This window comes from Patagioenas fasciata, chromosome 3 (genome assembly GCF_037038585.1).
Source record: "Patagioenas fasciata isolate bPatFas1 chromosome 3, bPatFas1.hap1, whole genome shotgun sequence".
Lineage (NCBI taxonomy): Eukaryota > Metazoa > Chordata > Aves > Columbiformes > Columbidae > Patagioenas > Patagioenas fasciata.
The window spans coordinates 98,013,010-98,026,771 of NC_092522.1; the positions used below are offsets into that span (position 1 = coordinate 98,013,010).

The 13,762-nt window shown below is 38.5% G+C and overlaps 1 long non-coding RNA gene across 1 annotated transcript; it reads left to right on the forward strand.

Annotated features, from left to right (window-relative positions):
• The first annotated feature begins 287 nt into the window (after positions 1-287).
• On the forward strand, positions 288-4,507 carry LOC139827620 (uncharacterized). The gene is made up of 2 exons (XR_011738479.1): positions 288-431; positions 921-4,507. It is a non-coding gene; the product is annotated as an uncharacterized lncRNA (long non-coding RNA).
• The last annotated feature ends 9,255 nt before the right edge of the window (positions 4,508-13,762 follow it).

Genomic DNA, 13,762 nt, shown 5'->3' on the forward strand with positions numbered 1-13,762 from the left:
AGCGGCGGGCGGCTCTGCAGGCTGGCGCGGAGCGGACGCTGCTGCACCAGAGGGGACACTCGGCGCCGCCTCCCGCACAAGAGACCCGGGCCCGCCCCTCGCTCACGCACGTCGGCGACGAGCGTCGCGCCTGCCCAATTAGAAGCGCCTCCAGCGCGTCCTGGGCGGGAGCTCGGCCGCCGGTGGGGGCGCGGCGCTGGCAGACTGGCCGGAGGCGGGAGGGAGCTGAGAGGCGGAGGCAGCCGGCGAGAACCGGTTAGTGAATGAAGCTGGTGGTGGCGGGGCCGGGGAGGGGCGCGGCGCGACGCGACGCGACGGGGGCAGAGCGGGACGCGCAGGCGGGCGCAGGAATTGTCTCCAGGGGCCGAGCCGGGGCTGCCCTGCGCGGGAGCCCCACCCTCGCCCGTGCCAGCGGTTTCGCCGGGAAGCGGGTAGCGCGGCCTGCAGCTCCCCCGGGACAGCGAGTTCTAGACTGTTCCCCGCGCCCCCGGTGCGGGGTGGCCGGCTGGCGCCCTGCTGCGGCCCCCCGGCTGGAGCCGGCTCTCCGCGGGGCTGCAGGATGTTTGAGGGAAGGGCGGCCGACGGGGCTGAGGGGAAGGCGGCATCGGCAGCGCGGCTGGACGCGCGGTGGCGCGTTGCGGCCCGTCCGGCGCTGGAGAAACGAAAGGGCGGTGGAACGTCCGCGGCCCTGCAAGCGTTCTAATCCCCAATCCCCATCGCTCTCGGGCTGCTAAAACCTCTTTCGCAAGTTCAGTGCTAATAGGAAGCTCTTAGCGCGTTTTGTCCGCAGATTATTTGGGGCTGTTAAGTCCAGATAAAATCATGATTTCTGGTTTTACAGATGGGAGATCAGCCCAGTACGCCAGAAGTGCTGTAGGGAACAATATGGACTGATCCTTGTGTTCTCTCGCTGTCTCCAGGACACAGGTGCTGCTGAGACACAGACACCTCACGGGTGAAATCCATTGTTGGGACCTGTGGTATCGCGAGGCATGAGAGTCCATCCCCAGCTGGACATGGTCAACCTGGAAAACACCTCCATTTGGGTCAGCGCTAGCTTTATGAAATAACAGGCTATTTTTAGCTTCAGTTAGCTTGATACTGTTCTAGTTATATTTAACTAGTTAAGCCTGCCTTCTGCATGTTACATTATTGTTACTATACATATTACGGGAGTCTGCAGGAATTGGTTTTGATCTAAAAAATGAACACCTCCATTCTGAATTTCATAAGTTTGTATTGACTTGTACAAAGGCATGGGTGGTTTCTGGTTTTGCCCAAATTTTCTATTTTTATATAACCTGAAGAAACCGTGTTTTATACAGAGGAGGTTTTCATGGTAACAGACACATGAGAGGTGTGTTATTTAGAATATGTCTGCATTATCTTTTACTCCACTTGGCTTAAGGTGGGCATAAGTTAATTTCTGACTGGGAGACATGTCTCTGCTAGGATAACATACTCAGCTTTTCTGGTCTATAAACACATCTAGGTTGTATTTATTTACATTTGCATTTTGTATTTACTGACTGATTCAGGGCACAACTGGTGAACTTGCAGCTGTTTCCTTGTCCATGTAAAACCTGAAAACATGCTCAGAGTCCTATAAAATAAGAAGATCCCAAGGCTAGTGGCTGCTTGGAATGTTGTTTATTTGTTGATGGTTAAAATGTCAGGAACATTTTTGGGGAAAAAAAGAGAAAAAGTCAATACAGCTTCTCTCTAGTGAGTAATGCTTGAGGAATTTGCTCTGGATAGAGTTTCAATACATAAACCAGCTATTTACCTGCTTTAATCCACATTGGTTTTTCTTTTTTCTCCAACAATGCAAGCTTTTGTTTACTGTTTCATTGGACATTAAACTGATCAGGATTTTAGGCTCAAAATACTTTCTGCTGCAGCATCCTTTCAGTGCTGTAGCACAGTAGTTCACACTGGAAATGAGTCACTGGCAATTTATTTGAAATTATATACCCAAGAAGAAAGGATTTAGCTCAGAAAGCTTTTAGTTTAAAAACATGCAGGTTTTCTTTTTTGAAAAAAGAACACCTGTCTCATTTTAACTATTTAATATTCATTTTTACTGTGATACTTCCTCTCTGGGCCCCTGGTTGTTATTAATTATGTCATACTGGTTGGCACTTCAGATGCAGTTACTGTGTTTTACACTCTGAGATGACAAGAGATACTTGGAGTGTGAGAGAGAAGCAGATTACAATAAAATAGTCTATATTTTATATGACATAGGAAAAAGTAAAAGATATTTATGGAATAGACAAGTTGATAGTTACAAGGTGCCAACTAGTGAACTGATGAAACAAAGAGGGTTGAGGAGGCAGAAAATAACAGAAAGAGACAAGACTACTGAAGAATTTTAAAGATAAGAAAAAAAGAACTGCTTGTAAAGAGAAATCTGTGGGGCAAATTCAGGACTGATACCAGTTTGAGAAGCAGACATGATCACCACCATTGATGTTAAGAATATTAATACAATTTTTACGATAAGGTGTTATGACAACATTTTAATATATTTTTGAAGCTTGTGAGTCAAAAATAAAATTTAGGCGTAGCCAGAATGTCCAGCCCTTACGTAGTGGCCTTTTATCAATATTTTTGGAAGGTTTTAATAGGAAGTTGTGCATTAAACCAGTCAAACATAACGAAGTTTCAAAAATCAAAATAAGGTATAATTTATGTTTATTAAACCAGATGTTTTGTAACCTGTGATAATTTGATGTTACCTTATTCTGTTAAGTACAACAGTGAAAAAATTCCCTATTCACTTTGTTTATGTAAATGTATATATACTTCATATGTTTTGTTAGCCATTTTGTCAAGAAGGGAAATCCTGATATAACTAGGAAGCGATGTTTTACTTCTCATCATCTTTGTGAACCTTGCTGTACTTGCAAAAAGTGCATTACATTATTTTTTAACCAAAGAGACCAGAACAGTAAGTAGTCGTCAACATGCAGTCCCACCGTGTCCATGCATCACTTTAAAGTGGTTTGTATTGATTTCTTGCTCATACATGTCTTCTGGTTTGAGAATGCTGCCTCTATGAGATTTGTGAAAGTTAAAATATTAGTCATGTTTGAAATAGGTATCTTTATGTATCAACTAATGTAAATATTACATGAAGACTAAATTAAAATATGGATTCTCAATGTCCTTGTCTGTTGCAGACACCTAATTTCCTTAGTCTATCCAGAGAGAACTCAGTTGTCCCTGAGATTTTTGTGGGTCTTCAGTATGATAACATGAGGGGAAAAAAAAAAAACCACAAAAATTACATAGTGAAAAGAAATCTGAGAATCTGGATTTGTTGAAGTATCAGTTGGATGTACATTCACTGTAGTTTCACTGAACTTAGTGTTTCTGTGGACCAGTCCTGTTTTAAATTTGAATGGAATCAGATGGACTTTATATAGATATTGATGTTATGTCCATTACTAGCCTATCTGTATGGAATTACACACTTAAGGGTTTGCTGGTTAGATATTTGATTTGCTGATATTAACTGTAGCTTTTTGTGGTGAAATTTTAGAAGGCTGTTATTTATGCCCATGTCATGCCAATGTTTAAAAAGGTGAAGTGAGTTGACTATGACCAGGTTAGACTTTCATCTAATAGAAGACTCATACATGATTAAATCAAAAAAAGAGTTAAAGTATACGAATATAATTAATGCAAATCAATGTAGTTCTAGGGCATATAGCTGTTGTAAAGAAAACTGACTTAGTGCTTTGATAAGATTACAAGATTGGCATAAAAGTAACTGCATAGCTGTAACACTAAATGTTCGTGTTTCTGAACAATTTTATCAGTAATCACTAAAAAAAGTGTGACTTATGCAAAGACTGAAGAATAGCAAGTAGCAATGATGTCAGTGTGGTTATGCAGAGTAATCTAGATTGTTTAGTAACTTGTTTTCACTCAGGAAGGTGTTTTAGTATAGACACATGCAGAGTCATACAGCTAGAACCAGGAATGCAAGCAAGATTTCTAAGTTCATAAGAATGGTTCTGCTACCCTGAAAAGAGTCCAGGCATTATAATAGACAAGTGGATTCTTCATAGTTATTTGTTTTCTTTGTCCATGGGTACTTATAAAAACTACTCTAAATTTGTTACAAGGATTTAGCACACACCTTTTGACCATCAATGTAAATAGGTACTTCATATACAAGGTGTGGTATGCTAAAGGTTTCTAGAAGAGCATAATGATCTTGGGCTAGATCTTTTGTGTATGCTTTAGTGATAACGAGAGTTGTTTTCAACTCCTAAAACTGCTTCTGATTTTGTAAGAGAAGGTCATTTCAGTTTCTTTCTGGAACTCTGGTAATATGCATTGGCCGTGGACTGGTTAGAGAGAGTAGACAACTACTACTAATACTCCACAAATAAAACCAAACATTCTGAAGCCCTTCGTCAGTTTTTTATTGGGAAAATGCAGTTCATTCCTCATGTTGCTTATGTCTGTTCAATAAAAAAAATTGTCTCTCTAATGGACTTTATGCCTAATGTGTTAAAACTTTGGGGATCTGCTAAAGAAGGATTTTTCATGATTGAAGAAATGATCTTTTACAGGCTTATGCTGTAATTGTCACTCATCAGTTTTAACATTCATGATTGGCACTTAGGCAACAAATAATCCAAGTAGATGGTGATTTAAGTATTACAGGAGTAATCCTAAAGATCAATAGTTTTTAATAAAATTGCACAAGATTGCTGACAGCTAAGTTTTCTGTTGTTATGCACTTCTAGAACATATCTACTTATTTATTCCTAGTGACAGATTAAGCCTATACATTAGGAAAACCAGGCCTTTAAAATTTAATTTAAGTAAGATTTTCTCCACTCTGTGTGGAACAGTCCAATGGTCTGACATTTTGCATCTATCATGGCATTTATCTCAGCAAGCTGTTCAAGCTGACAGCCTGCGGATATTTTCACAAGACATGGGGGTGAATCAGAACCACAAGGACAAAGAACAGAGCCTTTGGCGCCGATCATGCTTTCCATATTTGCTATGACTGTGTATGTAGGAAATTGTGTCATAAAGATCCTATACAGCTGCTGTTACAAAACTACAGTCTGCTTCTATGGGGTTTGTTTGTTTTGTGTGGCTTGTTTTGTTTGGTTTTGCTTTTTGTTATTTTCGTCACTGTCTTTCAACAATACTATCTATGAAGACTGCTAAACTCGTACTTTAATAATAATGTCTTTTACATTTTAATGGCAATTGCAAGAGCATATGGCAATTACAAAGACTCGTAACTATTCCATTTTGAAAAGTTTTTTGGGTGAGTGTGAAATTTTTTATGTTTTTGGTCTAAAATCTTAACCACAGATTTTACTGCCCTGTGGTGGTAGTGCTGCAGCCAGAACTAAACAGCGATCTTTTTGCTCAGCTGCTCGGATTACTGTGCATATCGGTCACTCATTACCTGTTCAGTATCCTCTCCACGCTGCTCCTGATTTTTTCCCTTACGTCATTCATTGTCTGTTCATTGGTTTTGTGTTTTGTTTTTGGTTTTTTGTTTGTGTGTGTGGTTTTTTTGGTGTGTGTGTGTCTGGTTTGTTTGGTTTTTTGTTTGTTTTGGTTTTTTTTTTGGCAGCAAAATCTCAACAAATTAGACAGGAAAACTTTACAGGTCCACTTGTATCTGTCAACTGGTATGCTGTACTGTCACCAGAATCAAAGTTTGTCTTGTCATTTACTGTTGGAATTTCATTATTGTTAAAAATTTTTGCCTCTGATTTTAATTCTGAGATTTGAATTAAAAATTGAAAGAATCCAAAGCTGCTAACAGAAGCTCTGTTGCAGTTCTATTACGTGCTCAAATACAAGCCTATCCTATTCAATAGAAATTAAAATTATTATAGAAGAATGAAATTTAGAACATGTCATAGAAAATACAAATTATATTTTCTTCTCAGGTGTACATGTCCTTTTCTTGCTTCTTTGCTTAGTGAACATTTATCTTTTTACAGTACCATAATTGTCAATGTATTAGAAAAAATGTACCTGTGTTCAGACTTCTGAAATTTTGAATTTAATAGGAAAAACAAATCGCTTGGAAAACAAAATATGTGTAACCTTATGATCCAAAGCTCACAAACACAGGTGAGCTAGTATTACTTTAAATGGAAAAAATAATGCATATTTAAAAAACAAGATGGAAGCTGTAAGCCAATACAAGGAAAAGACTAGAAATTTTCTGTACTTCCTAAAAAATGAAAACAAAACCAAAAAACCCTTGGCTTTTCTATTTGGTTTTAAACAAGAGAGAATCGGAGAAATGTCAGCCTCTGTGACCTGGTGCTGAGATTTAGATCCATAATTTCCTTTGCCATTTGCTTTGTTCAGCAAATCAAAAATATGCTGAGACTTTGCTATGAAAAAGGGCTTCTTTTGGTCTTGCAGTGGGTAGAAACTCTCAAGCTACCAATAAACATGCACTTTTTGCCACACTGACATCCAAATGATGTAGGCCTGACACTGGTTTGCTTTCAATCTGCCAGATGAACTCTGCACCAGCCTTTGCTATGTGTGTCATTATATTGTCTTTTCCCAGGGCTTGCACAGTTAGAATATTGTTTTGGCTAACAGTCATGTAGGTGTTGGCCAAAATAATACATACCAAACATATGGACCATGGAAAATATGATGACTGAATACGCTGCCGTTTGCTTGTGTAAGTTTATACAGAAAGGCCTCCTCTATACCCCTAGTGCCATGCACCTATTTAAATTTCTCAAATTATTGGTTCTGAACCTGCCATCAAGCCCAAAACCAGAGAGTGTGATATTGTTGCAGTTGACATGTTCACATGTGTTCTCAGCAATGCAAGCTGTGGGCATGTGCATCTTAGCAATAATCCTGCTTTCTGAAACTAGCTATTATTTCAACATATGCCACATGGGTAACTGCTTTTGGATAATTAGTGGTAGTGTCTCCACACCAAGAAGAGTGGGACACATCTGTTTCTGCATCTGTTTAGCTGCAAAATTCTGGAGCCACTGCAATTATTCCTTATCTGCGTTTAAATGTTCCCATTGTGGAAAGGCACAATTCCTGCCTGAAACACTAGTGCATACTTGTGGAGAGAGTAACAATTGCAGCAGTTTCCATGGCTGTCCACTTTGTAATGAAAATGCTGTAGTAGTCATTTATTTGATTTTTCAGCATTTTCTTGCATTCTAGTATTGTCCAAAAGGCATCAAGCATCACATGGATGTCTCCATCTTAACATGAACACTTAGAATTGGAGGCAGCATATTTGATGTGTCTGTGATGCAAATGGAGAACAGTTAGAACTATAGGGGCCAGAAGTACCCCGTGTGTGTGGTGGCAAGCTAAAGTATCTTCTGTTCTTAGAGCCAGAAAGGAAAAATATTTGCTTTGTTCCTAGAGATACGCCACTCAGAAGGGCACTAGTTAAACTGGGATATACCATCATAACCACTGGAGTAAACAAGTGCACTAGTGAATATTCAGGATATACTTGTTTTATGGAATTGTAGATCATCAGAAATAGTTTGGTTTAAGGTCGCCTGAGTAGATGTGACAATGGTGTGTCAGGTGGACATACCCACTGTGGATAATCATATATACTGAAACGCATGTCCTTGAAGCTGGCCTTTGGAAAGGAGGGAAAAGGAGAAAGATATGGAACTAAGTGCTAAGTCTTACTAAATAGGTCACAACAAGTAATTCAGAAAATCTAACAATGTCTGCAGTGATGGAAAAAAGGTGAAGTAGCTCTTTGAGATGCCGACAGAGCCAATATTTCCTGCAGAATCTCTCTTAGACACTTTTTAAAGATTTCAGTACACCAAAAAACACTCCATGCAAAGTCCTTGTTGGCAGAAGAAGATTTTTAGGATACAGACAAAATGAATGTAGAACGGATAATATATATTTTTTCTTCTGCTGTACTTTAGAATGACTAAAGAAATGTAGAAGCAGACTCTTATATTTTCACTACACAGATTACATTTTTTAAGGAAAACAGATTCTAAAATTTACTGACATCTTTCTTGTAGCTTGTAATTTTATTAGAGATTCCAGTTTTTAAATAAATTCCACTGTAGAAAAAATAATAAAATACAAAAAATTCTAATATCTAGGCATAAAGGTACATCTCAAGATTTAATTTTATTTAATCATTTGTAATCAGTCAAGAAACAGTCTGGAGACGTTATCAAAAGTCTGGGCAATGTGATACCAGAACTCTGCAGCCACTGTTTCTAAGAACGCTACAAACTTTGGAGAGAACCTCTGAAGTCAAGCACCTTATGCTGCTCAGTTGATGCAAATAAAAGCTTGACAACCTCTGCTGTCGGCATTGTCAGGTTCATAAGGCAGCTCTGTGAACCACACGTTTTCTGAAGCCTCTCAACCTGTTAGTGATTTAGTAAGTCTGGGCATGAACCTTTCAAAAGCAAGCACTGTTTGTAGAAGATAAAAGCTACAAATCTCTCTCTGATTTGACTAAAATACAATGGAAAGTAACGCAGGAATCATGGCTTTTTGTGAAAGTACCATTGTGAAAACAACTGGCCATCAATACTTTTTCACTGCTCATATTTTTGTGTTTTTTGTGTTATTTTCCATTGGGTAATTTTGGTGTACTTTGTGTTATTTTCCATTTTAAGGTACTTTCACTATGCTTATGTAGGAAAGAAAAACAGATACCATGTTTTAGTCTTCTTTCAGAAAATAGCCTGAAGCCTTTATTTAGGTTTTGCTCTGCTTTATTCAGGCACATTCTCACATATGACACTAATTTTGGAAACAAATAAATATGTTGTCATCTCTGATCAAGACCTGAGCAAAAGGTAAGTTTTGCCTTTGGAAGTTGGCCTTTAGTTTGAAAGATTACTTTTCAAAAACATCTCAGTGATCTCAGAGCATAAATCACATTTTCCAAAGCAATAGTCACTTGGGGCTTAGCAACTTCAGATGATTCCAGCATAAGAGAATTGACACTCTTAATTAGAAGGCTCAGATTGCTGATCAAAACATGAGAAGAATTAGGAGACTAAGAACAGAATTGGCAGGAGTCAGCACAGCTCAGTGGGAGATACAGCAGACAAAAAATGTAGAGGAAAGGAATAAAGCTTAAGTAACTGCCAACTCTCAGGGGGTGAGACTGACTTTCTTTAGTCAGGCTGCAATCGAAACAAACGAAGAAAATAGGCAAACATGGGGGTAAAAGTTCTTGAACATAACCATGAAACTAGTATTTTTAAAAAGTAAAACATTTTAAAAACTTGCTACGGCTTCTAAGAAAATTTACTAAAAATGCTGATGAGTTAAGAAAAAAGAAAGAGGTATCAGTACAGCCTGCAGGTAAAGAAAAGTAAATGGCTACTCCAGTCAATTTGTAAATACACTTCAGCCTGTGCAGCACCATCAGGATAATACAACTTGAAAAAAATTAATGTTTTCATTTATCTCCTTATCCATCATTGTGATGAACATAAAAATAAAAGAGGTTCCTACCTATAAATTTCTTGTTCACACACTGTTACCCAAGTCCATTCATTCTCTAGAAACTAAAGCAGCAGGCATTCTTAATTGTTACAATTATGTCACACGTTAACTACTTTTGTGTGCTGCTTCCTCCACTTTATTTTTAAGGATTTTCACTTACCTATGTTTGACAGCTCTTCCTTCTGCTTTTTCTTTGCTGGCATTATAGGGACCAGTGAACAGTAACAATATTGTGTCCTTCATCCTATTTGCCACTGGTTTCCTTCATCTTATTTGCCGCAAGACCACATATTTCTTTTTTCTTTATTCTTGCAGTCTCAGTCTTGTGTACTGTGCACCAGGCTACCTGAATTTTCTTTAAAAGATTCTTCAAGGATTGCAGTTTTCAACTGCAGAAGCAGAGGTGGAAATTTATTATTTATTTTCCCTGCTGAACAGTCAGGAATACAGTTTTACATTTAGTTTTAGGGATCATTTGGTTTTCCTCTTCCTAATGCTCTGTATTTCTCCTATACTGTCTTTATCAGGTTCCCCTGACTGACATTCCTGCCTATGTATTTGTATGCTTTCCTTATGCTCTGTCTTCTGCTATGTTATTATATAGCAAAAATGGTATAAAATTTACTTTAAGAGAGCAAATTACAAGAAATTTCATCTGGTGTTGCATTATATAGATATAATGTAAACTAGGAAGCAAAATGATGAACACAGGAAGCCCTAATCAGAGGACTGACTTGTAATGCAGCATATTTATTAACTGATATTCACACAAATTCAGACATTTAACTCAAGCTAAATCAAAATCATTTCCCTCCAACCCACCATGAGTTCTGTCAAATGTGAGTTAGTGGTCTAGGCTTCCTCTGTAATTCACAGAGAGAGAAGCCCTTCTAGAGAGTAATTAATTCTGAAATAAGCATTTAAGATGGGATAAATTCTTTTAAATCAGTATTTCTCTTGACTGTAGAGACAGAATGAACAATTAGAGTAAACATCTATATTTCAAACTGATCACTCGGGGTGGATTGTTATATAAATTCCCCCATAGTTTATTACAGACTCACAGGGTGGTTAAGGTTAGAACAGACCTCTGGAGGTCATCTTGTTCAAACAGGGGTACCTAGAATCAGTTGCCCAGATCCATGTCCAGGCAGCTTTTAAATATCTCCACAAATGGAGGCTCAACAACAGCTCAGGACAACCTGTGCCAGTGCTCAGTCACCCTCACACTAAAATAGTGTTTCCTGATGTTCAGATGGAATGTCCTGTGTTTCAGTTTGTGCCTGTCGCCTCTGTTCCTGCCACTGGGCACTACTGAAAAGAGCCAGACCCTGTTTTCTTTACACCCTCCTGTCAAGTATTTATATACATTGATGAGTCCCCCTGAGCCTTCTTTTCTCCAGGCTGAACAGCCTCGGTTCTCTTAGCTTCTTCTCACACAAAATGTGCTCCAATCCCTGAACTATTGTTCAGCTCCTGGTGATATTGAATTCTGGTATTTCCACATCTGTCTAATTATAGTCCTATCTGGAGTACTTGTTAGCTTTGTGTATTTATTCATGCTAAATTGTACACGTTCAGTGAGTCAAACTGTGTGTAATATTTTAAATTAGTAGCCATGAATATTAAAAATATTTTTTCCCTTTTAACTGTAACAGTAAGTCTCTCAAGCAAAAATAATCTAAAAGTAAAGGGAAAATTCTAAAATTACATTGTAATACCCTTTAATGCATCCTAATGCTTTCTGTCCTATAGCATTTAATATACTGCTATGCAAACAGTAATCATACTGAAGTTTATTTGCATTGGAAGTCTCCCAAACAACTTGTGATAGGAAGAAAATAAACCACCTTTGTGTTCTGTTGAAACCCCAGAATTTATGTGGGGTTCAGTGTCATACCAAAAGTGATATTCCAAGTTTTGCCAATCTAGAGTGACACGGACTCTCCTTACCAATGGCTTTAGCATATCACCCATCTGAAAAAATTACCTCATCAAAATCTAAAACTATGGTAGGTGTCTGGCTTAGTTCCGAGTCAGAGGAAAGGATATCTTCAGAGTCACCAGTATCTGTTCCCATACTCTGCCTGATGTTTTACTCTGAGTTGTGCTATGTACCAAATAGACCTTAATCCACTTAGTTTCTGAAAACCAATAGGATTGCACCACAATCAAATGTCGCTCTTGATAAATACATACAGTCGGTTGACATGACACACCTACTATTTCACATGACGTTATTTTCTACTATTCTTCTGGAGTATTTCTTAACTCATCATCCTGAAGCTAAACAGTGATACTCTATTTCGAGTATCAAGTTAAAAAGGCAGGTAAAGTACTCGCAAGCCCTAAGAACGTATGTCCATATTTCAAATTATGCAGTTGAATCTAAATGTCTTAGATTTCAAATGAACTTGTAATCTTTAAGCCTGTGGGACAAATTTCTGCTTTTGCTGAGATTAAAACCAGTCTGATCCCTTCTGAAGAACAGAAGACCAGAGAAAAATGGAGCTAGCTAAGAACCTCAGGAAATCACCCAGTCTATTTTTCCCATCCTAAAATGTTACGGATCAATGCATGTCACTCCTGAGAGATGCTTTTCTAATGTGTCCTGACTGTACTCCGATATTTGGGATACTACAACCTCTTGGACAACTGTTGTAGTTCTTTGTTATCCTTACCTTGAAAACATTAAAAAACCATAAGGTACAGAGACCATCATAATTTCATTTTTAGAGCCTTAAAAGGTGCGTTTGACCTGAAATGATTCATGCACTTTTAAGAAAAACAAAAGAAATTAAGAGCCTCGCATGGTTTCCGAGTACAACTATGTCATGGTATTGGTTTAATACTGCAAGATCAGGGCATTTGTTAAGGACTACAAGACCTTAAATTTAATCCTCTCTCCTATCTTCTGGGATTTGAGACTGCATCTCTGAGAAGACTCCCTTAATCCTCAGACTGCACCACGTCTCTAGTGAGTGACTAGGGCCTCTCAATCTCTTCTGTTACTCTTCACTCTCTAACAAGATGTAAAAAACCCCTTTGCTGGAATACACGTGCCATACCTATTAGCTAAGTGTCTACCTTCTTACTCTTTTGGTCTGTGACTCACTGATTATTTATGCATTATGTCCATAGTGGAACAATATCATTAGTGGTCCAGGATGGTCCAGGACAGACTAGTGATTGAAGAAACAGGATTTTAAGTTACGTCTGTTTGTTTCTGGATAATGATTTAAACAGAAGTCTCAAATGTTCCAAGATAGTGCATTAACAACTAGTAATTCTTATTGCTGGATTTAAAAGAGCAAGGAGGTATAGTGTATTTCAAACATATTTTAAGCAATTCAGTATAAGAGTGAACACTGTAAGGCTGGAAATGAGATTAATGTCAATTTAGAAGGGTTACGTCCCTAGACTGTAGGGTTAATGAAGCTCTGTGCTGTAAATATACTTGGCTTGAACTATGCACATAACATTAGTTAGTGTGACACAAAATGAGGAATTTTTTTAGAATTTTCTTTAAAAGCTAGCTAGAATAGTTTTCCAAGTGCTTTTGTACCTGTCTTTAGTTTCATAAAGATATTTTTCCTTGATTGCTTGAAATAAAATCACACGGAAGTATAAAAAAACTTTTAGCAAGTTAATACATATAATCTTTTCTGCTTTTCTCCTATCCACAAGGCCTATTGCCCGGTTTAGGAGGAGATTAAATTGATTTATTGCAGGAGATTCCCTACAAATCTCTTAGTCTGTGTGTTAGAGACCTTCAAACTTTTTGGTTGATTATTGCAGTATTTTTCTGAGAACTGCAGTTGGCTGACTAGTTTGTAAGTTCCTAATTCCCTCTATGCCTTCTTTTAAAATATGTTATGATTCTTTCTGGAGCCTTATTTACCTGCAACAGATAGCATGTCAATTAGAAAATTCTCTAGAAAATAGGAAACACGGGTTTGAGGTTGTTGAGCATTGGTAAGGATCATGGCTGAAAACATTATGACTAGTTCAGCAAGGAGAAGACACATTCAGAACAGGGGGAACTGGGATCTGCACATCAACGATGAGCTAACGAGCCACGGATCAGGCCGGCTGACTAACCAGAGATGGAGGATGTGCTGGAGGGCACATAGCCCCATCTCCTGATATGCCCAGCTCAGCAAACAAAGGGGAGAAGTTGAGATCCTTTGACATGGCCCGAGATTTGTCGAGACTTGTTGATCTTTTGCAATCACCACTTCCCCCTGGATTTCTGCAT